The following is a 23767-nucleotide window of genomic DNA, read 5'->3' as shown; positions in this document are numbered from 1 at the left end:
CCTACACTGATCCTCTGCATCCTCTTTAATCATAATTACGGTTATCTATTGTCCTATTCCAGCTCCCTTTTCCCCTATTTTAAAAAGTCTTTTATAGATGAACCAAAAAACACTAAACAAAGTTTCCTCAAAAGAATTTTATATGGTACTTGTAATTTGCTTATAATTATGCATCATGTAATGTGTCAGATAAATGCTTAAAGGTGAAATAAACTTCTACTAAAACTCATACTCTCCCTGATTGACAACAGCTCTGCGGAATGACTTTCTGGCTATCACTTTGTGATTTGGAAAGTTGCCCATAACTACAATAGCAATTTCTGCTCTCATCAATCTTCAAGGACAGTCTGTATACATTGCATAGTCATATACTAACAGGAGACTGTCAAGTGTTTTAAGAATGAGTTCCATCTGTTTTTTCACTTACTGTTAAGAGTATATTCCTAGGCTCTTAAAACAAACTTCTTCTACCCATTTAGTGCTTTTTTTCTTTTCTTTTCTTTTAATGTAACAACATATGAATGATGTCAACCACAGTTCCAGCTATATAGGTCTGGAAACAATATTGGTTATTGACTTCCTTTGCTGGGTCTACATTTGAATGTTAATGAACATTTTGTTAATGAACTTTGACAGGTTCCCTCTAAATATTGACTCTATTCTGGAAATTATTTGCTAACTAATGACAACGGAATTTTACAATTAAAAAGCTTACAGTTAAGAATGTACTTATCTTTTAATGAAAAAACAACAACAAAAAATTTTAGATGTAAATTCTTCCTAGCCTTCTCCATTTATTTAAGGTTCAACACTAAGAAGTTTTTTCTTGTTATGAGTCTTAAGACATAAGTGTAGTGTTGTCTGCAAATTATGTAAGTATACAGGTCCGTTTCTTTCCAAGTACTTGCACAAAGTTTCATTGCAAAATTCCTCTGAATACAGCAAATGATTTGTTCTGTACCTTTCCACACAGAGGACCTACTGAAAAATCTGGCTCCTTTACTACTGAATGAAATGGAAGTTTTGCCATTTGATTTCCCTGCAAGTTGAAGCCTTAAATTTGTTACTTTGTGAGTATGACTCTGGGAAAATAACGGAAGATTGGCAAGGAGGATTGTAAACACGCTCAAGTGACTTGCAGCTGGGGTGTCGAAAAACACATATATCATACTAATTGTTTGGCCTTGTGTGTTGCAGAAGTAGAACATCTGTGTTTAGATAATATAGGCCTGTGATAGACTTAGAGGCACCCTATAGAACATACTTGAGATTCCTGCCCTACTGTGGGAAAGATCAAAGCACAGTGGTAAATTATGCCTGTGTGAATCCCTGAAATACAGGCAAAACCAGAAGGTTCGGTGATCCTCTAGCATGGACTGAGCTCAGTGGTGCATGCGTTCCCGCTTGTGTGCCTCTGCCCGGGTGCTGCTTTGGGGATCCCCCGGCTGGCGAGGTAACAAAAATAAATTTACTCTTTGCATTTCATCTGTGGTTTTGTGGTTGTTCCTGCATCCTGCCTGTGCCAGCTCACACAGTGACTTTCTCAGTTTCAGAGTACCGTACTTAAGTAAATAAGTTTGCTTCTTTGTTTACTTAAGCCTGATTTAATGCCTACTGAATTTTGGGGATACTTATATTCTGATAGACTCAGGAACCTAATAAAAATCACTGTCCGTGTTGTGCCGCAAAAAAAACACAGGTCCATCCTGAAGAATTCACAATATAATTTTAATTAAGGTGCAGCATGCAGGTGAAACGAACCTTTAAAGGAGCGTAGATGGGAGAAATGACAAAATAAATTCTAATCAATATGAATGATTTAATACACCACTGTGGATTTGTACAATTAAGTCTTCCTTTCTGTAGCTGCTCTTCAGCTTAATTTTCAATGGCTAGCTGATTTCTTTTATTTATAACAGGAGATGGACATATTAAGAAGTGTCAAATCTAAAGGCAGCAACAATTAATGGTTGCAGTCAGAACTGCATGGCATAATATTTCAAAATCAACCTAAACAATAGAAATACAAAGTTTGTAGAGTAACATACCATCATTTATTTTAACATGTAGCTAAAAATTGAGCAAATTTGGCAGGAGAGAAAAAGCACAGCCAAAACATTATCAGCAGGTCCACAGCAGGTCTGTTTAAAGTGAACATTGTTCATTTGTACCAAATAACCCTGCAACTCTTTAGTAGTTGTTAGGAGGTAACTTCAGGCAATGACACAAATTACAAGTGACACAAATGTTTTGAAGTTACTAGACTTGAGATCAGCTGTCTTGCAGGGTTTTAGATGCAATGATATGTCATTTTTCAAGACAGAAAAATAGTATATAATATACCCTATCATTACATAATATTTATCACTTAAAAAGATCTTTGTCATTTCAGGGCATTCTATGGCAATTCAGAGGTATCACTTTCCTTTCTTGTCAGGACTGGAATCAGATAATATTTATTTTTTACATTCAAGCTGATCTGTTCTTATTGTTCATATAACTGTAGTAATTAACATAGCTTTTGCAGTCAGGTACTGACTGATCTGATAGTTTAAAGATAGGATTGTGATGTCAAGATTGCAGTCCTTTGACATGCTTACTACTCCTGGTAAAAAGGAGCTGCTCTTCAGTGTGGCTGTGTTTTTTCTTTTCTTTTTTTACTCTGTTTTTTAATTTTTTTTTTTTTGTTGTTGTTGTTTTTATTATAAACCATCTTCCATAGTCTGCCATCTTAACTGCTCTAGGCAGAAGTGTGGTGCTTAATTACAAAGTGTCATAAATTCATATGCCATTTGTAACTTTAATAGTAAATTGTCAGTGAGATTTGTTCTGCCAGCATTAGGGCTGTGGAACATTGAAAGCAAAATTTCACAAGTTAATGGTCTGCCCTTTTCTGACAGCACACCAAGCTTTCACACTATTAACTAACACTTTGCTTCACTCAACCACTGAACTGTTGACAAGAGCACTTTAGCAAGTCTGAACAGCAGAAAAAAATCAAGTAAATCAAAAGCCAGTTTGGAATGAGGGAGAAAAATAGGGGAAAAAAAGATGAATCAAAGCAAAAAAATTAACAAGAAAAACAAAGCAATTTTATATGCTTTGATAACCCTTATCAATAATACATCAATACAATGAATAATATCTGTTATAAATTTTCAATTTTTGAATAGTTTTTCTTGTCAATGCCAAGGAAACAATCATCAAATAGTCCTGAATTATTTCAGATTGGTTTAGAGGTTTGATTCTACATAGATGAGATAGTACTTATTTTATGGAACTAGTTTTGAAACATGAAGAAACTCCAAAATTTTCCCTGTGAAGATCACTAAATTTCACAAAAATTATTCACAATGGTGTCGTGGTTTAACCTGGCAGGCAGCCAAATACCACACAGACGCTCACTCACTCCCCCCTGCCCCTGCAGTGGGATGGGGAGAGAATCAGAAGGGTAAGAGTAAGAAAAACTCATGGGTTGAGATAAAGACAGTTTAATAGAACAGAAAAGGGAAAATAATAATAATAATAATGATAGAATATACAAAATGAGTGATGCACAATGCAATTGCTCACCACCCGCGCTGACCGATAACCAAGTAGCGATCGGTACTTCCTGGATCACGCCTACCATTCATATACTGAGCATGACGTCACATGGTATGGAATACCCCATTGGCCAGCTGGGCTGGCTGTCCTGATTATGTTCCCTCCCATCTTGTGTACCTAGCTCAGTCAGTAGGCATGGGAGCTGTCCTTGGACTAGGAGGGTACTTAGCAACAACTGAAAACATCAGTGTGTTATCAACATTCTCCTCAATCTAAATCCAAAACACAGCACTAGGAAGAAATTAACCCTATCCCAGCCAAAACCAGGATAAATGGAAATATTGATTCCTATAGGGATTGCAGAAAGTGATTTTTTAAGAGCATGAAAGAGATATTAACATTTTTAATTAATCAATAAAATAATATGTTCAGATGCAATCATGAAAATATGCTTTTTGCAAGCACAGTAGGTTACTAACACATAGACTAGAGCTCTTTAGTTTGAGACAATCCATCTAGAATTGTATGTAGGTGTATCACTATCTGTTAAATATATGCACACATGCATATTCGTTTCCTGATCACAACTTACTCATATACAATGGCAGATCATTGAGAAAACCGTGTATGCAATTTTCTCAAGAAAATTCTTGGAATTAAATGAACCTAACCCTTGTCCAGCAGCAGAGGCAACATAATATGAACGTTTTGGTGGAGGATTGTGTGTTTACAGCTTCAGACTTACTTGTGTATCAAAAGTAGCACATCAGAAGAAGTCTGTAAAACAAACCAAAGTTTCTTATACACTGCATGGAATCTTGTGAATATAAATAGTAGGAAATGCACCAGCTTCTTACTTAAGTGATCTACATACTCAGGTTTTTGGCAGATGTCCCCATTCTTGTAGTCAAAATGATTTAACATTTGTTTGTATCACGGTTCACAATGTTTTCTTTGCCATTGCATCAAGCAGAATTTCTTACTATCTGAAAGCATGTTGGAATATTGCACCTGGTTTCAATGAGATGTCCATTAGGACATCTGAGGAGAAATTTAGCTTCCTAACAAAATAATTTGTTGTCCTGCCTTCTTACCTAACCATTGTAATTTTCTCTGAATTGAGACCAAGATTTTGCTGCAAAGCACTATGCTGATGGGTTTGGTGCAGCCTATTCATAGCTTGGTTCAAAGAATTAAAAAGCATTTGAGAATAAGGAAAATAGTAACAGCTTTTTCATTTATATTATTTCAAAATTTCAGTTTTGCTAAATTTTGATATCTATATTAGAATCCTTATATAAAATAACGAAGTGGAACACTATAATTTGCAAATTAATTAAAAAATATGAATGATATATGAATATGACAATGAATTAACCATATAATTGCCTAGGAAAGCCAAGGGGTCACAGCTGCCTTTCACAATTGCAAAGCTAAACCACCATCATGAATAAAGCTTCAACAAATGCTAAAGACCTCATATGCAGTTTAAATACTTAGTATACACATTTTTAAAGTCAAGTCACAGCAAGACAGATGCCAGAGAAATAGGAAAATGAAATGGGACGTAGGTGGGTAATAAGAGAGAAAAGTGACAGAACAGCCCAAGGATAAAAAAAAAAAGGCAGTTTAGCTGTCACTCAATATTTCCTATGAGATATTAACAAACTTAGAGATGATTACTTTCTAGCAGTTTGCTCTTTGTCCCATTTGCCTCAATTAAGTGGCTCTGGAAAGAATGTACACCATTAAAGTTGGTATTTAGTGATATGAAAAATTCTGCTTCTTAATATCCTCTTTAGTTGGTGAGTTATAGACATAAAATATTAGTGCTTTGCCATCCTCTGTCCACTTTTTTACTTTTCAGGCAGAATTCTTCATTTATTTCTAAAAATTTTGATGTAAAGTCACTAGACAAAGAAAGAAGAAGATTATTGATGACAGCAAGCAATTCAAAACACTGTTATATTTAGCCCTTGAGAAACCAGGTTTTGAGATAAACACAGACATATTTTTACTGTCATAAAACAGACAGCAAAGAAAATAAAGGTTCAAATAAAGGTAGCAAAGTTAATAAATATATAGACATTCAATATGAACACACAGGTAGCTTTGCAGAGAAAGAAAAGATATTTTCTTTAGTTTGATACTGAATATGGAGAGACCTCAAACTGAACAAAATCCTTTAGCTCTGTTTAAAAACAGTAAGACTTTGAAAAAGTCATTCTATATACATAGAGAAACGTGTTAATTCTCTAAATAGTGATGCTTACATGATTAAATCTTTAAAAAAAGACAGAAAGAGAAAAAAACATTCGAAACACTAAGGGGAGGATTGCATGATACAGGACTGAAAAATTATTTCCTTATTAGATATACCCCCGCATTATCTGAAGACAATGTTCTTAAATTTGTGTTCTTTCACATTCAATGCATCAAGTCAAGGTTAGTAGAGAAGACTACCTTTGTAACACACTATGAGTTAGAATTAATGTAAGATAGTAACATTTACAATCTCTGATCTGACTAGAATATGACATTCCCTTGGAAAGTCAACTGTGCTTGAAAAACAGTGTAGAGATGAGTGAAGTTGTATGATTTTCTACTCACATATGAGTGACTTTAAGCAATTTTTTAAGTAAGTCTGAATATTTTTGATGCATTATTGGTTACTCTTAACTATAATAATAGTGTTTTATGTAATTTCATATAGTATTGCAATTTTTTTTTTCCATTTGAAGAAGTGAGTCTATCTTCTTGTACCAGGTGATCTTCTTACACTCACAATACAAAGGTGCTATTTACTTTTCACAGAACAGTCCAACCATTTCATTACATTCTCTGATTCTCTGTAAAGAAGTTAACTCAAGAACTGTTGCTTCCATGACAGAAAAAGAGAATTCTAACCTCTCCATTTGTATTTGAAATCTTCTCCTTCCTTGTATACAGTTATGTAACAAACAAATGAACTTCTCTGGCCCAATACTTAATTGCAAGAGTAAGAGACACTTACTGTACAATTTTTTTTTTTTTAGACACTTCCTTTTGTGATCTACTGATCCAAAATGAAAGTTTAATAAATTCATTACATCGCCAGAAAACCCTTATTTCTCCAGAGATCAAATAACCAGTAGGTCATAAGGTCAAGTAGTATGAAAGTTATGTTCAATGTTTTAGAACAAATTAAATATGCAAGAAGTTATTTCTGAGTTTTTGGGAGCTGACTGTGAAACATTTATGCACAAATGAAAAGAACACATTTCTATAATTACGCTTGTTAATGATGTTTGCATTTGCATAATCACCACAATGCTTCCTTTAATTTTTGCATGTTTCACATTTTTCTTTCCATTTAACAGTTTCTCACATTGTTTGTGGGGCAATGTGGTGAATTAATCCTGGAATATTTGCATTTTTCTATAAATAGCATTATACATTGCTAAATAAATAAAGGAAGGAGAGGGTTGGGGGTTTTTTTGCCTGTTTTACTAATCATTTGATTATATGCTTTTCTGTTACACTTGTTTTGTTTGTTTGAAGAAATAGCTCCTAGGCCAGAAGCTTTATGAATCCTGTCAGAAACATCTGTAAGGAGAATTCATTGAAATAATATTTCTCTGTACAACACTTTTTTTCTTCAATAACTTAGAAAAGTCATTCCACTTTTCACAATACTTGGCCAAACTGATAAAAGAAAGCATAGAAAAAAGTAGGAAGAAAGAAGTGTTTACAACACTCATCTGCATACAAACTGAATTATAGGAAAAGACTAGTGACATTTAGATAAAAAAATCTCTCGGAAGGAATGACCAGGAGAAAATCCTTCCTTAAATTTAAGAGGCCTGCGGTGAGGTGTGTATCTCATATCATAGATATAGCGTATGTTGAAAGTGCTGCTAGAACATAATAATCAGTAATAGTAGAAATGCTATATTTTGGAACACAGATTACACATTAATGCAAAATTAATATAAAAAACATAATCACCCTAATTCTACAAGGTATCAGGTATGGTTGACAGATTTTTTCCCAAAAATCTGCAGGACAAAAAATAACTACACATATGCTATACATAATATGAGTTTATACAGAATATGTACTTATGACAGTAACAGAGAAGAAAATTATAGCAAAAATAGAAAAATGATCCTAAAAAGAATCAAAAAAGAGGCAGAGAGGGGAGAGGAGAAAAGACTGAATGGAGGATATTGCTGGTTTAAAAATATTACTACCTCTACCTGGAGGAATTTCTTATGTGCTTTAAAAAAAAAGGTAACCTTATATCTCAAACTTTTTTTTTTCATCAAAATCATGAACAGTTTCGATATCTAGATAGAGATAAAAGCCCTATATGTGTGTGTGAGCTTATCCTCCATAGCTTCTTCATGCTTTTAAACTTCTACAGGTGCAGCCAAACTAGTTCAAATTACTTGTATTTTAAATTTTGGCTGGAAGCACCCTTCTTATGGACAGTCAGTATAGATAATGGTTATTTTTATCTTCTGATAAATTGGTCCTGTGGCCAAGACCTTTGGCTCTAACTTGTAATTCATCTTTCTTCAATAAAATTTACAGCATATTTTTACATTTAACAATATACTTAAGTCCAGTTTAAGTATAGTTTAAGCTTACACGTTATTAAAATTACTTCCCAGAATACTACATGATGCTAATTGTTGACACATAGCCCCACCCTGAGCCCTAGATTAAGTATATTTTGATAACTTAAAACCATCACAAATATAAAACCAACAAAGTAATTTTAAACTTTTAATGTAAAAAAAAAACGGAAAAAATATATCAAGTAGGTGTGAAACAACAGATAATTAAACTCTCTCTTTTCTGATGAATTGTAAGCTGACTTCAGTATCTCTTCCTCTGTTCTTTCTGCCTTTTTAGTGTCATTATCGAGCAGTCATACATGAAACCTATGTGAATACCCAATATAGGCAGCTGAGTGTGATTATGTATACTGCATATTAATTACTGTGTAATTAAAAACCTAAAAAAAGTTATAATATAAGAATGTGTATATTAAGTATGTATCAATATACAAAATAAACTACAAACCATGCTTTGCATAATCTGTTATTTAAATAGTAGTGTTCTTAATACATTAGAACCTGAAAAGTATTGTTCATCAGCCTCACAAAATGCAGGTACAGTTATTGTGGATATTCATGCTTCAGGTGTTTAAATAAGTATTAAAACTTTTAAAACTTTATTTTATATGAGCCAAAATGTCAAAGTACTATGTATTCTTCATCGTTATGTCTTGGATCGTAATTAAAAAATAAATTTGATCTTGAAATAATCATTTGTAGTCAGTGAAATTCATTAAATATTTGCATACTAAGCTCAGTTGTGAAGATATTTAAGTCTTTCCTTACTGATTTCAACTTAAGTACATAGATAAAAATGACAAACTAAATCCCTTTGATACGGATCTAAAGTGCCTTTCAGCATATACGTTGTTGTTTGTGTTACCTGATTTGTACTAAATTATTTTATTTATTTAAACCTATATGTTCATAGCAAAATATTTTTGTGCTTACTCTCTATGTAACTAAAGATGTGTCAATATATAATTTGATTTATAGTCTTATTCATTTTTTTCTCCTTAAAAGAAAGCATGTACTCCTAGGTACATAGCCTCTCCTACAGGCTGTAGTCAATGTGCAGTTTAAAAAGTAAACATGGAATAGCATAGAGAAGGATTTTATGACATTTGAGCATTATCTAAGGATCCCTGAATTCCTTAAGGATTTAGGATATGCTGCACGGAAGGAGCCACTGCAGAGATAACAGTGAGGCCATCATTCTAACACTTGCAGCACCAGGGCTCCTGAATTCAATTCCTCTGGCAAGTCAGCACAGGACAGAATTTCATAATCCATGTGAACAAAACTAAGACCACACTGCAACTGAGAGAGATGATTCAGCCCTGATTGTGAGGATGCTACCAACTACTTATGAGGTGAGTTGGAGCAGCTGGTTGATCTGTGTGAAATCTACCCTGAAAAAAAATTAAAATTGGTGATCCAGCTCTCCCTGTGGCTATCTGACTGCTAGAACCAACACAAGGAAAAGGATATGTGGTCTGGGGATTAGGATGGCGCTGTGTCCTGGTTTCGGCTGTGATAGGGTTAAATTTCTTCCTAGTGCTGTGTTTTGGATTTAGGATGAGGAGAATGTTGATAACACACTGAGGTTTTCAATTGTTGCTAAGTGCCCTCCTAGTCCAAGGACAGTTCCCGTGCCTACTGACTGAGCTAGGTACACAAGATGGGAGGGAACATAATCAGGACAGCCAGCCCAGCTGGCTAATGGGGTATTCCATACCATGTGACGTCATGCTCAGTATATGAATGGTAGGCGTGATCCAGGAAGTAGCGATTGCTACTTGGTTATTGGTCAGCGTGAGTGGTGAGCAATTGCATTGTGCATCACTCATTTTGTATATTTTATCATTATCATTATTATTTTCCCTTTTTCTGTTCTACTAAACTATCTTTATCTCAACCCATGAGTTTTTCTCACTCTTACCCTTCCGATTCTCTCCCCGTCCCACTGAGGGGGCGGGGGGAGTGAGTGAGCAGCTGTGTGGTATTTGGCTGCCTGCCAGGTTAAACCACGGCACGCTGCCAGTCTAGTTCAACTTCTACTATATGTGGAATGTCATCCTTATTTTGACTGTTGGATATATTTTTCAAAACTACAGGCAAATAGAACCTGTGTCATCCCTCAATGAAGGCTATGCCAGAACTTTACAGCTGTTTTAGCTGTGTTGACCATGGACTGAAAAGTACAAATCCAGAAAAGTGAAGCAAAATTGTAATTTGAACAAAAAGCAAGAAGTCTGGAATGATGCATAAATGCAGATATGGAAACTGAGTTTGAATTCATGAAGGAGATTATAAAGGGATGAAGCATCATGAGAAAAGACAGAGAAACCAGAACTCTGCATTGCCTTTTGGAAGGCAGAGGAGAAGAAAAGAGGACAATGTACTGAAAATTAATTGTAAACTTCCATTATTTTAAATTCACGTCTTTTATATTACATCTACAGAAAATATGAATTCTCCTCTAATACCACATATATTTCAACTGACTATAAATTTTACTTTAGTTGGGTAAGGGGTGAAAGTCACATCTTTAATTATGTTATGAATACTGTCTCTAGTGTGCAGAAATGTTCATAGCAAAACAGTGATTTTATGAAGATAGACATTCTCGTTATTTGTAATTAAGGATTAAAATTATTCAAGTACACCCATTCTTTTATAAATCCAACCTGCCAGGAGATCTTGATTTTTGGTTATCTTACTCTTTGTGTGGCAAAACTTACTAATGGTGCTTCTGCTTGTTATTTGATGGCATCATGGCTTTTCATTCACATCTAAAAAAGAAGTTCTGATAAGAATTTCCCACTGCATGTGAATAAAATAACCACTAGGCTGTACGTCCATTCTGCCAACAGTCTTCCCTTTGTGGTCTAGTAAATCTTGAAGTATATCCTGTACAGAGGTCACACTTTCTAGAGGACGGAGAGGCCCACTTCCCCCCTGTATCTTATTGATTAGGGCACTATTCTAAGCAGAATGCTCCAATGAACACCTTGAACTTGGTGTGTGCAGGTCGTTTAAGTTTCCTCCCCAGGAGAAGTTCTACTTACTTAACCCTTCTGTGAAAGGTGGGAACCTTGCTGCAATGTGAAAATAAAAAGGTGCATGTCCCTATATGCAGAAACAGGCAGTATATTTTTTCCTAGAACAAATTCATACCTGAAGTGCTGTGTTACATGCATGTATTGTTGCTCTTTGTATATACAAAGAGAATTCATGGCATACTTATTCCTTCCGTTCTTCCATTCACGTAGCAGGAACTGAGTGGGGAGCAGCAGGGAATTGCCATTGTGTGTTTTTTTAGCAATGGCCAAGTTGTGTTCCCTTGAAACTGGATGCTGTCACTCCTGGCTTTCTACTGAAGTATTACATGAACTTTTCACATCCTTTAAATGATGTATTGAAACACCACCAGAGAGATTTTCAGGCTTGATAGCTTAACTGAACAGAGGCACCTGCCTTCATCCCAAGATACATATCTGAGCCCTTGCAGAAAGGCAGAATCATAGAATCATAGAATCATAGAATCATTAAGGTTGGAAAAGACCTCTAAGATCATTGAGTCCAACCGTCAACCCAACACCACCATACCCAACACACCATGTCCCTAAGTGCCTCATCTACACGTCTTTTAAATACTTCCAGGGATGGGGACTCCACCACTTCCCTGGGCAGCCTGTTCCAAGGCCTGACCACTCTTTCAGTAAAGAAATTTCTCCTAATGTCCAGCCTAAACCTCCCTTGGCACAACTTGAGGCCATTTCCTCTCGTCCTATCACTAGTTACTTGGCAGAAGAGACCAACACCCACCTCACTACAACTTCCTGTCAGGTAGTTGTAGAGCACGATGAGGTCTCCCCTCAGCCTCCTCTTCTCCAGACTAAACAGTCCCAGTTCCCTCAGCCGCTCCTCATAAGACTTGTGCTCCAGGTCCTTCACCAGCTTTGTTGCCCTTCTCTGGATACGCTCCAGCACCTCCATGTCCTTCTTGTAGTGGGGGGCCCAAAACTGAACACAGTATTCGAGGTGTGGCCTCACCAGTGCCAAGTACAGGGGCACGATCACCTCCCTGCTCCTGCTGGCCACACTATTTCTGATACAGGCCAGGATGCCATTGGCCTTCAGAAGTTCAAAAGAATCTCATGTTCAGTATTTTCCACTAGTTATTGTAAATGTTTTATTATTACTTTGTAGGAATTCTGACAACTTTCAAAAAGACCTAATTCTCCCCTATATCGTGCTTAACTCAGAGGTTTGGATTCCATTTTTCAGGCTAAGCATAATTAGTAACTGAAATGGCTAGCTTGTAAATGCTAAATTTCCTGTTTGGGTCTATCATCAATGAATATAGCTTACTTAAACATTCTTCTTTGGCTTTCTTATTTGGTTTTGTCATTCTTCCAGCTATTTAGACTGCAAGCTCTATACAGGGTATTTTCTTACTTGTGGGATCGTAACAGTAGAGAACATTGCTGGTGTTTAACAAAACTAAAATTAATTTGGTACTTTTCTTCTGCTTTCCGTAGTGGAAATTTTCCACTCAGTTTCGCTCTCTGGTTAAACAGTTGGTGCATAAAGTACACTTATTACTTACTAGAATTTTACATGGATGCTACCTGACTACTGGCATCCTATGATTAATTTTTTTTTCTTTTTCATAATTTGTAGCTATTCACTGCTCTCTCTTAGAGGCACAGTACTAGGCTCCTGCTATATAAACCTTCGCTAGGTACCTGTGCTCAAAGGTAGTGAGAAGGAGAGAGAGCTTGTGTGTTCTCTAGAGAAAAGCATAAGTATTTTTCATTGATTTTACTGTAACATGGAAAATTTCCAGAGAACTGAAGTGGGGAATCTTGTAGGTTATGTCTACTTTAGCAAGTAAGGCATTACAATAGAAATGGACTTGTAAATCAAAGCAGTTGTCAATAACTTGACATCCACCATTAGCATGTTTCATGTGGGGTTACTTCAGATTGTCTTGAGTATGCTTTCATGGACTGAATGGCATTAGTGACTGCAGTGCATTGGGTGTACTTTTAATGTGCATCTTCAGCTTAGTTTCACTTGAAATGAATGCAGTTGTGCCCTTAGACTGTGCTATAAAGTGAATCAAAGCATTGTATATGGGGATGGTTACCTTTAAAAGCACTCTCCTGATCCAGACCAAAACTGTGATGTAGACATACTCACAGCCACTCTATAAAACTAAAGGCAATTTCAAAGACTATAGAGATCTCCAGATGTTGAGAACTTCATTAGATCATTGAATATTAAAACTGAAATAAATAAAGAAGAAATTTCTCTTGTAGCATGGACTGTTGTTGAGGCTTTTTTGACTACTTTTATGTTACGGCTGTTAAGAAGCAATCTATGGACCAAGTATGGTAGATGTTCTCATAAAGAATTTCATGTAAAACACAATTTATTAATACTAAAAAATATCTCTTTTAAAGAAGATAATGTATTCACTTTTTTTTTTTGTACTGTGTGTTAAGTAATTTCCATTTTCAATACGGCTTCTTCTTAACAGAATTTCATCCATTGCTCTGAATACAAAGATGAACTTTTAAGTTCATTTTCTCTGAAAAATAATTACAGTTTTCTCTTATGTTCAGTATTAAATCTATAATGCTTAAAGCCTAGAAGCTTGGAATTAATGTGTTTCGTCTTAGAGCCTTAGTCATCAACATTTAAAACCTGCTGTGTCAATAATTAAGGATTTTTTTGGTCAAAACTCTTTTATACTTTTTAAAACAAGCTGGTTATCTAATTCTTATAAAGTATACTTCTGAATGATTGTAAATATAATATTCACATCCTTATTTCTATGTGCTTGTCATTTGGGGTTCGATTCTACGATACAGGTTTTTAATCTTTTTTTTTTACATCAAACATACCTGCAGCTATTTGTTCATTAAGGGGGAAAAAAGCTTTACATATTCATAGTTAATGTCTATATTTTTAACCTAGAGGATAAGTTCATTTGATAAACATCTGACATCTTAGTGTAGGTTTTATTATTTACATAACATGGTGTTGCATTGTTGCTAGATGTGAATGCAACAGATTTTGTTTTATAATTAGACACCTATATGACTGTAGATTAAAAATATTAACTAATTGTAACTTTTCCTAGTATTTATGGTTATTTGATCTCAGTTAAACTTTCTGTAAGGATGACAATTGGACAATTGGCCAGATTTCTTGCAAAGCTTTGAATCTTCCATACAAAAGCACAGCCTTTTTTTCTCCCTGAATGCAGGCATGTATTGACGGACCCAAAGCAAGATGAAAACTAAGCACCAGTTTCTAGATCTCTGGCAGGTCAGTACAATGAGATGAAATCACATCCCAACCTTCAGAAGTTCTCCCCAGTTGTGCATTTGTGAGTTTTCTCAAAGAGGACTCCTGAAAAAGTGTTCCTTATGATATTCTGCTCCTTCTTCAAATAATATGCAAGAACCTATTGCAGTATTTTCTAGCTAAGCCTGAGACTCACCTTCTTAAAGCTTGAACTAAGACTTTGCATATGTATATGTGTATATATGTATGCATGTGTGTATATGTATGTGTAGCTTCCCTTGTTTCATATATTCATTGGTTTCATAGGGTAGAGTCAGAACCAGGTTTACATTATCTCAGCTCAAAAAAGTAGTGCAATTTGTAGTAAAAGAAAGAGTCCACTTATATAGGTATCTTCAATTCATATATCTCAGTACCAAAAATTTGACTCTGCATCTGCCTTTAGTGATGAAGCACTTATAAACCTAGTGAAAGTAAATAGGTAACTTCAATGTATAATTCAAAACCTGATTGTATGAAGCAATGAATGATGTACATCACAAAAAGGGTGCGTCTGAAGCTTCTATGTTTGGGTCTTAGATACCTATGCTTTCCAAGTCTTTCCCATTTTGGATCTACACTGAAGATTTCTGTCTTGCGTGTGTATTCCTAACTGACTGTGTTTTACTGATTTTAAAACTAATAGCAGAGGTGAGGGTAGTTTCATATACACTTTATGAAATAGTGTAATAGCCAAGGAAATGGGATAACTTGCTCTATGTCTTTGGTCCTGTACCTTCAAAGCTCAAAGTAAGCATCTAGATCACCACAATATTGTGTGGGGAAGGGGCACCCACTTGCCCCCCTGCTCCCCTTCTTTTTCTTTTGCTAGTTTCATTTTCCTTTCGAAGCCACATTGCTACATGGTACTAAAAAGTCATGGTACTAGAAAGAAAACAGTTTGTAAGCTGGTCACTACTGTACTAAGCTTGGAAATGAGGGTAGTTTTGGTTTTATCAAACACTTTAGGGTAAAATACATGCAAAATCCTAATTTAGATAGCAGGGTAAATATAGCAGATTTTGCTTATTATTCTATTCTTGCCATTCCCAGGGCTGGCTGCCTTCTCGCTTATATCTGCTTTCCTCAACCCACTCATAATTTTGGCCCTTACAATATTCTGGGTACATAGTGAAGTACATAGTGCACACTAATAACACATAGTGCACATTAATAACATGATGGTTGCACAAAACTGGACAATTCTGGCATTTCCTAGGAAATACAAATGTAATAACAGTGATAATTTTTAAAAGTAGAAAACTCAAATTCATAAGAACAGTATTTCTAATGATGAATGAGGAGAATAACTTTAATATCACACCATTTCTGTACTTAAAATTATTACATTTTCTATAGATTATTTGATTCCTTGTGGAAAAAATAAAATAAATTTTATTTATATAAAGCAGCCTTTTTTTCCATGCTACCGTTTGCCTAGACAATTTTGTATAGAAAACAAATAAACAGAAAGCATAGTAACACTAACCTTTCAGAGAACAGTTGTAATGATCATATTTTGGACCTGAAACATTGAGAGAAACTTTATGAAGTGAGACATTTTTGACAATTTTCCTTGGAAATGTTGTGAATTCTTTTGTGTTCTTCAAGCTAAAACAATAAAATCAGCACAAATTGTATGCATGTGTACCTTCTTCAGACATGTGAGTCAGCTTTTCTTATGTGAGCGGAGAAAGAAAATCAGCCATCTTCCAGTCTGCCTATGTTCTTTTCATATAATGGAAAGCCACATCTTCTTTTAAGGAAGTGTAGAGAATGATAATTTTACTTCTAAATATTAAGCACTTACTTAAGCAACAAAACAGCTACCTGACTTCCCATACACCCATCAACTTCTACATGAGGGTAAACTTTGGTTTCAGAAAACTACTAAAAATTTTCTTTTTCTCATCCAAGAAATGTTATATGAAATTATTATAATAAAATTATTTCCTCCAAAGTAATGTTTGTGAATTTAAATGTGGTTTTTAGAAGCTGGATAAATGCATTATGGGTATTTTATCTTCAAAGCAGAAGGAAACTTGCTCTGGAAGTGGAAAGTCTGGATAAGGTAGGGACTGATAATGTTTTCATGACAAGTTAGAAAAGTGGAGATTTTGACAGTTTTTTGACAATTTAATTTTCAATTAAAAACTTTACACTATGGAAACTGAAATGCTTTACTGCACCCTCTCTTGTTTGACAAAAGATAATATGAAAATAGCCTGATGATCATAACGGTCACATGGAAATGTGGGTGATGAGGTAAGGTGCTTATTCTGGGTCAAGGTGTGGCAGGTGCACCAGCCCTGACGGAGGGCCGGGGGCATTAGGACCGCAGCGTCCTCACTTTTCACGCCCCTACTTTCGCGCCTTTAGGTGGCGTGTGCCGATCGTCGTGTGCACGCCTTGGTCGCGTGTGCACCTCGGGCGGAAAGGGGCAAGGTAAGGCCCTCAGCCAATCAGATCTGACCACAATCAGCTTCGACTGGGTCTTAATGGATCCCCGCCTGAGGACAAGTGGGGTTGGTTCTTCTCAGAGCATTGGGTCTGTGTTTGGGGACTCTCACCTTGGGTTGGGACACTGCCCAAGGAAACTCCTCGAGGTTGAGAACTCCCATTGTATATAGGTGAGTGATTATGTGCATTTTGGATCCTCATTTCTGAAGATGGCTGTGGAGTATCAATTCCCTGCACACCATCCTGAATCTGTGTTATTGACGATGTTGGAGTGTTAATTTGGTTTTAATAAGCCTCATTTTTAGTTAGAATAACGGAATCATGGATGCTATGATTCTGTTTCTAGTTAGCTTTCTGCTAAATGGTTTTGGTTTAAATAAAGTTTATTTTTTTTATCTTCTTAATTTGATTTTTGTGAGCCTTTGTGACGCAAGGTGGGAAGGAGCTTCAACTAGAATTTCCCAAATAGGCTGTCTGTTGGTTAGTTTAGGTTGTTTCTTTTCCTATATTTGTGAGGGACAAGGTTGGGTTTCATTTTGAATGTAGCTCAAACAATGTTCTTATGTTTCTTAAATTTTGCAAGACAAATATTATTTTCTGAGTGTCCCTATAACTGATGTATGTTACTTATATCAGTAATTTTGCTTGATGGTTGGGTGATTTGCATTAATAGGCAATAAGTGTTGAATGAGTATTATGTTGTCAGCTTGCCAAAACTTGTTCTGCAATGCTGACGTGCCTGTGAGAAGTGGTGGTTCATTTTATGGTATAAATGGAAGATGAAGCTTTGCTAGGAACAGTTTAAAAATCAAAATGCAAAATCTAGCAAAAGGGCTGTTTTTGTTAAACAGGTTAAAAAAATAAATGGCAGTTTGAATGTGCTCAAATGTCATTTATTACCAGTTCAGGTGAATGTCCCTTAGCTCACCAATCTAAAGGAGTTTAGTTTCTTATACAAGGGCACTAGATTTTATTTTTTTTTTTTTAATAATAACTAATATTACAGGAATTTAAACCTCTGAAATTTCCAAACCATTCATCCTAGTAACAGGTTATAGATGACTAGCCAAGAGTAACCCTCAGAAAGGAACTATTTTTACATAGAAGTCTAATATAAAAAAGAAAATTCATGAAAACCATATAAGAAAGGTTTATTACAATTACACACCAAAATTCAAGCATCTCTAAACTTGTCAGTTACCATAGCAGCAAACAATTTGTGTATTACCTGGTATTTTAAGCACTGGATTTTCTTTTTCATGATTTTGAAGTATTCAGAGACAATTTGAATCTGTAATATTTTTGAAAAATGAACTCTGATCTACCTTCTTTTGTTACAAGATTTTTAAAAGGTTCTTAATCACTTAATCTTACTTTTCTGATTTTTGGACCCTGCATTTTTGTTGTGTTTATTATTATGAGGAAATGGCATTAACATATCCACAGCCTGGAAATTCAACAGGAAATGAGAGTTATAGAAATACTTAATGATATAGGAGATAATGCATGTATTTGATTTTTCCCTAAATATTTTTATATACTGTATTTCATCAAAAAACTATCAGAAAGGTAAACAATAATTGGAATTGAAGTGGATCCTTCATTTACAAAAGAGTAGGAGAATTTCTGCATTGCTACATTCCTAGTAAATGACCCTAATGTTGCTCATAGATGATAAACAATTAGCCCAGTTTCATGGGTGAAGCTAGTCTGTTCAGAGAGAAAAATAAAAGTATATAATAAGCATTATTTTGCCCTTTCCATTGAAGAATGATAAATAATATAATCACAGAGGAGAAGATACGCTTTTTTTTTCCCAAATGCTTTCATGAAAATAAAGCTTGCAAAGTGTTCTAGGAAATCAGTCTTGAAACACTACCAGGAGATTCCACCAGAATCAGATGGATTTATTACATATAGTCTGATCCCACTCCGAGATCCTATATTTATGAAAAATAGCTCTTAAACTTTATACTGTAAAATTTTATATTATGCATTGTATCTGCTTATGAATGGCACCCATAGTTGGATTTTTTGGCCCTGAAGTCCAGCAATCAATAGTATTAGTCACCATCAGTGACAGATGTGAGAGCTCTGTTTTGTCATACCATTTCTAAAGTGTCATTAATGTTCAGCTGCAAAGAAGACAGAAAGAACAGTTTTTCTTCTGTAGGCTAAACTGATTAAGAAGTGCTTTGAATGAAAAGAATATTTAGAAGCTGTCTGATTCATGTAAAGAATTTGTGTGATGTATATTATCTGTTATTATAATCTTTAATACGGAGATTCACTGCATACAGGTTGAAAAGAAATGAAAATGTATATAGACATCTAAAAAGATTATATATCGTGCATAGATTTAATTTTTCAAGAAAGAAATAATTCTCCTATTTCTTTTTTTTTCTTCATCACAGTATGCTATTAAAAAACCTGAAATCTAAGTTGAATCCTCATTTGCATAAGAGTAATAGCAAAAATATCCATATTGCTATGTTTATAATAAATGAACAGAGCAGAAGGAAATACATATGTGGTATTTCTCTGTTGTTTTTTCATAGTCTGGTTCTTTCCAAGAAATAAAAGACAAAAGAGAGAAATACAAATGATACTTAACAACAACAGAAAAGTAATGAGAAAAGAAGTAATCAGAATAAGAAAACCAAAGAGCTGTACTAAAGTAAATTATGTTCCCCACGTTTTTTGGATGTTAGCGGGGGAAAATTGCTTAACAGGAAAATTAATTATCAAAAAAATTAGAAGCTGTTTTTAAGAAATAACCTGTTCGTTTTTAAGAAGTGCCACTAGAGCTTGAAATTCTGGATGTTTCATGTTTGAAAGCTACATTTAAAAAAAAAAAAAAGATATTTGGTGGATACCGTATCCTGATTCACTCAATAACTAAATTCAGCAGGGATGTGGAATTAAATTTGTAATAATTATTGCTAACCTGTTCTGCTTGGTTTATTTTCAATCTTATTTCAGTTGCTTGGCTTTTGGTTGATTTTTGGTTGAAAATGAAAACTATATAAAAAAAGTTAAAAATCTTAAATTTTAGCTTTTCTAGGAAAAAGATGTTTTACATAATTAGTGTTTATGTCTGTCTTCTTGTATTCTGCTTTGATAGTCTCATAATATGACATCTTGTTCTTTTGCGAAACTATTTTCTTTGACCAGGCAAGAAGCACTCCGCTTGGGATCATGCGTGCAATACATCTACTCTGTAATATTGTATTCAATGCATATATTCTTTTTTAGTCACAGTGACTCTTCTGTTTATGAAAGCATCTGTCTAATAAATGCACAGTTGCAAAAATGACTTACACTTAAATTCTACCCAATTCAACTGAGTTAAGTGCATCAATATTCAAGCATATGGCTGATTTGGCAGAACTGCTGTCTTAAGTCAGATGATGATCACATTGTGGTGGAATGCCTGACTTACACGGGCATAATATTAGACAACATTAAACTTCCTTCTGTATTCATACTGGAAAACTTCTGGTGAAAATAATGACTATGTTATGTGACCTAATTTATGAAGATAATAAATTTCTTCAGTTTCCTTTATGTTTCACCAGAATGGTAAGTGCTCTGGATTTCTTAGAAGAAATCTAGATGCTCTCCATTATTTACATAATGCTGCCAATATCCATAGCATTTTATATGTTCTTGTCCTCAGATAGAACTATTGTAATTGCATCCCATAGGGAATATTTATTTGTTCTGTCTAAAAATGATCACACAGGATGTTACTATGCTGAAGGCTCATTGAGGGTTAGCATTTATGAAGTTTATTTCTAGAGAATTTTGGTAGTGAATTGTCACATTTTCAACACCTAATGGAACTAAGTTTGTGTCACACAGGATCTGACATTAAACTTCATTGTTCTCACAACAGTTGATGAGAAATTCAACAGCTTATAACAATAACATTGAATTAGATAATTAATTTAAAGATCATGCCAACACTTTTGATTCCCTATTTAATTAACACATTTTACAGATCAGTTATTTTCGTTAGGGCACCGAGGAGGGTGCACAGCAAGCTCAATACCCTGGACTTGAGGGGAGCAGACTTTGGCCTCTTCAGGGATCTGCTTGGAAGAGTACCATGGGATAAAGCCTTGGAGGGAAGAGGGTCCCAAGAAAGCTGGTTAGTATTCAAGGATCACCTCCTCCAAGCTCAGGAGTGATGCATCCCAACAAAGAGAACTCAGGCAAAAGTGCCAGGAGGCCTGCATGGATGAACAAGGAGCTCCTGGCCAAAGTCAAACACAAAAAGGAAGCCTACAGAGGGTGGAAGCAAGGACAGGTGGCCTGGGAAGAATCAGAGAAATTGTCTGAGCAGCCAGGGATCAGGTTAGGAAAGCTAAAGCCCTGGTAGAATTAAATCTGGCCAGGGACATCAATGGCAACAAGAAAACCTTCTATAGGTATGTCGGGGATGACAGGAAGACTAGGGAAAATGTGGGCCCTCTCTGGAATGAAATGAGAGACCTGGCTACCTGGGATATGGAGAAGGCTGAGGTACTCAATGACTTTTTTGCCTCAGTCTTCAGCGGCAAGTGCTCAAGCCTCACTCCCCAAGCTGCAGAAGGCAAAGGCAGGGACTGGGAGAATGAAGAGCCGCCCACTGTAGGAGAAGATCAGGTTTGAGACCATCTAAGGAACCTGAAGGTGCACAAGTCCATGGGACCTGATGAGATCCATCCACGGGTCCTGAAAGAACAGGTGGATGAAGTTGCTAAGCCACTATCCATCACATTTGAGAAGTCGTGGCAGTCTGGTGAAGTTCCTGCTGACTGGAAAAGGGTAACATAACCCCCATTTTTAAAAAGGGAAAAAAGGAAGACCCGGGGAACTACAGGCCGGTCAGTCTCACCTCTGTGCCTAGCAAGATCATGGAGCAGATCCTTCTGGGAGCTATGCTAAGGCACATGGAGGACAGGGAGATGATTTGAGACAGCCAGCATGGCTTCACCAAGGGCAAGTCCTGCCTGACCATCTTAGTGGTCTTCTATGATGGAGTGACTACATCAGTGGACATGGGAATTGCTACCGATGTCATCTGTCTGGACCTCTGTAAGGCCTTTGACACAGTCCCTCACAACATCCTTCTCTCTAAACTGGAGAGGTATGGATTTGATGGGTGGACTGTCCGGTGGGTAAGGAATTGGTTGGATGGATCCATCCAGAGCGTAGTGGTCAACGGCTCAATGTCCAGATGGAGATCAGTGACAAGTGATGTCCCGCAGGGCTCCATATTGGGACCGGTTTAATATGTTCATCAATGACATAGTGGGATCAAGTGCACCCTCAGCAAGTTTGCAGATGACACCAAGCTGAGTGGTGCGGTTGACATGCCTGAGGGATGGGATGCCATCCAGAGGGACCTGGAGAAGCTCAAGAGTGGGCCCATGTGAACCTCATGAGGTTCAACAGGGCCAAGTGCAAGGTCCTGCACCTGGGTTGGGGCAATCCCCGGTATCAGTAGAGCCTGGGGGATGAAGGGATTGAGAGTGGCCCTGCCAAGAAGGACTTGGGGGTACTGATGGATGAAAAGCTGAACATAAGCCAGCAATGTGCGCTTGCAGCCCAGAAGGCCAACCGTATTCTGGGCTGCATCAAAAGAAGCAGGTCAAGGGAGGTGATTCTTCCCCTCACACTGTGCTCTCATGAGACCCTACCTGGAGTACTGCGTCCAGCTCTAGAACCCTCAGCACAAGAAAGACATGGACCTGTTGGAGCGGGTCCAGAGGAGGGGCATGAAAATGATGAGGGGGATGGAATGCCTCTGCTATGAAGAAAGGCTGAGAGAGTTGGGGTTATTCAGCCTGGAGAAGAGAAGGCTTTGGGAAGACCTTATTGCAGCCTTTCAGTACTTAAAGGGGGCTTAGAAGAAAGATAGGGACAAACTTTTTAGCAGGCCCTCTTGCAACAGGACAAGGGGGAATGGTTTTAAACTAAAAGAGGGTAGATTTAGACTAGCTATAAGGAGGAAACTTTTTACAATGAGGGTGGTGAAACACTGGAACAGGTTGCCCAGAGAGGTGGTAGATGCCCCATCCCTGGAAACATTCAAGGTCAGGTTGGACGGGGCTCTGAGCAACCTGATCTAGTTGAAGATGCCCCTGCCCACGGCAGGGAGGTTGGACTAGATGACCTTTAAAGGTCCTTTCTAACCCAAACTATTCTATGATTAATTAGAATAAATCATGTAGAATGCAGGAGCCTCTTTAGCAGAGGCTATGTAGTATAAACTATAGAGTTGAGTTTACAGAGTAAATCTCTGTATGATTGTTTTACCGTCTAGCCAATGATCGTTCCCTTTCTTTGTCTCTATTACAAAGTGAATTTGTATTAACAGACCAAAGAAACTTAGATATCTAAGACAAAATTGTGAAAATTGGATGCCTCAGCCAATTTATGTTGTTTGTGTTCCTTCTCTATTATAGAGCTGTTGTGGTTTAACCCCAGACAGCAAAAATAAACGCCACGCAGCCGCTCGATCACACCCCCCCCCAGTGGGATGGGGGAGAGAATCGGGAGGGCACAAGTAGGAAAGCTCCCGGGTTGAGATAAAAACAGTTTAATAATTGAAATAAAACTAAGTAGAACAGTAATAATAACAATGAGAACAACAACAATAACAGAACACACAAAGCAGGCAATGCACAACGCAACTGCTCACCGACCGCCAACCGCGTGTCACGAACGGGGGGCGAGCCCCCCCACACACCTGGTTTTTATACTGAGCATGATGTCACATGGTATAGAATACCCCATTGGCCAGC

This window comes from Calonectris borealis, chromosome 4 (genome assembly GCF_964195595.1).
Source record: "Calonectris borealis chromosome 4, bCalBor7.hap1.2, whole genome shotgun sequence".
Lineage (NCBI taxonomy): Eukaryota > Metazoa > Chordata > Aves > Procellariiformes > Procellariidae > Calonectris > Calonectris borealis.
The sequence above is the reverse complement of the archived record's forward strand: the minus strand, read 5'-3'. Positions refer to the sequence as shown.